This window comes from Pteropus vampyrus, unplaced genomic scaffold, assembly GCF_000151845.1.
Source record: "Pteropus vampyrus isolate Shadow unplaced genomic scaffold, Pvam_2.0 Scaffold371, whole genome shotgun sequence".
Classification (NCBI taxonomy): Eukaryota; Metazoa; Chordata; class Mammalia; order Chiroptera; family Pteropodidae; genus Pteropus; species Pteropus vampyrus.
Genome location: NW_011889152.1, coordinates 405,373 through 407,305, shown reverse-complemented (window position 1 = coordinate 407,305; position 1,933 = coordinate 405,373).

The window sequence follows — 1,933 nt, the reverse complement described above, 5'->3', positions numbered from 1 at the left end:
CAGGACAGAGCAGCACACGTGTGAGGGCCGCTCCCAGCCCCTGCCCCAGTGGTCTCTGAAAGCCCCAGCCTGGCCATCCTTCTGTCCCTCCATGGCCATGTCCCACAGGCCTTGGCAGAGCGCCCCGCATTGGGGACGATGACATCCCCGATAGGCTAGGACTCTCTTGGGGTATCCACATTTCGTCCCATGGGCCTCAGAGAATCTCTGCCCCAGGGTGAGAAGGGGTCTCAGAGCAGAAATAAGTCCTGGGACTGTGAGCCTCTGTGGCCCTCGGGCCCTGGGGTCAGCCAGGCAGTTGGATTTGGCCCTGGAGAGGAAAATACCAGAAGCTGACCAGGAGCTGGCGAGTGGTCCCTGTCCGGTCATGAGGAAAGGTCTAGTGGACAAAGCTGGCGAAAGGAGCAGACAAGAACAAACGCCAGCGGCCTTAAGCACACTCTTTCCCCGACGATGACGATGACCTGCGTTCTGTCTCAGGCGCGGTGTCAAATGTCAACTGACCGTGTCCCCATTCACCAGGACTGGCCAGCAAAGAAAGGGTTGGGCTAGGAAGAGCCACTTTGCAGACGGAGGCCATGAGGGGCCGGGTGACAGGAGGCCCGCCGGGCTCCCCGTGAAGCTTCGGGTCCCAGGGTCCAGGCCAGGCCCCGCTCGGCCCTGCTGATCTCCCCGTGGCGTGCCGTGCTCCCAGGCTGCGGGGCCCTGCCAGGCCCTTCTGCACGTGTAGGGACTGCCAGACACTCTGAGAATGCCTCCTAGGGCTTTCTGGGGAGCCCCGGTGAGGCAGGAGGCCCCCTGGTCTGAGGGGACGGCGTAGCAGCTGGCACCCAGAGCTCTGGGCAGGGGACTTCTCCTGGGAGCTCAGGCTGGTGAATGGGGGGCAGGGGCTCGAGGTCCAGGGCAGGGGCTCCTGCTGGCGGCCAGCACTCACACAAGGGTGAGGGCCCCGCCTGGCCCTCGGGGCTCCCCACGTGCCCTATTTACAGACTTGGGGGGCGGGACCTGTCCCGACCTGGTCTCCAGCTAGCTCCCCACGGCTGCATGTGGCCCACCAAGGGACATATCTGACGGCCCGTTGTTACTTTATGTTCAGATGAATCAACTCTATCTGGCAGCCGAGTCTTACACTGGGCTCGTGGAGGGGGTGAAAATTATAAACTTACTTTATTTCTTAATAACTGAAAAGAAATACCGTCGGTGTTTTGATAAATAACTAGATATTTTCAAATCAAGCCGGTCTGGGCCATGCTGTCTCCAGGTGACTCTGCAAAGCGATGCCCTTGAGCTGCTCAGAGACGCCCCTCGACGTCTCTCTGGTTGCCTCTGGGACCCCCCTCTCTCCTCCTCTGTCCCCTTCTCCCTGCCTCCCCCTTTCATGCTTCTAAACTCTGGGGTCACACCGTCACCTGGACCGAGTGAGCACAGTGGGGTCAGTGTCGTTCCAAAGCTACAGGAAAGGTGTGTGTGTGTCAGTGGGTGGGGGCGGGGGGGTCCAGGAATGCAGCCGCACCCAGGAGGGCAGCACAATCAGCCATTGTCGTGTCAGAGCTGTCCGTGAGATAAGGAGGGGGCTAGCACCCCGCTTTCTGAACTGATTGCAAAGCAAAATAGAAAGTTCAAGGCCGAGAGATAGCCCAGGGCAGGACACTGGAGCGGCCCCTCCGGCAGCCCCCAGGGCCTCCGGGCTGACGGGCATGCGTGCCCCTGCTCAAGGAGGGGGGCCTGGCTCAGCGTCCCCCACGCCTTCCCCCGCCCCCCGGGGGCCGGACAGCAGAGGCTTCTGTCGGACTTCTCCAGAGCAGCTGCGGGCCGTCGGGGGCCGGCTGGGTGCCCGGCACCGTGCGACCTGCTCTATTCGCCTCCAGGGTCTCACGCCCCCTGTGCCGGGGGTGTTCACGCCTCCCACTGGGACAGGCAGGGAAACTGAGGC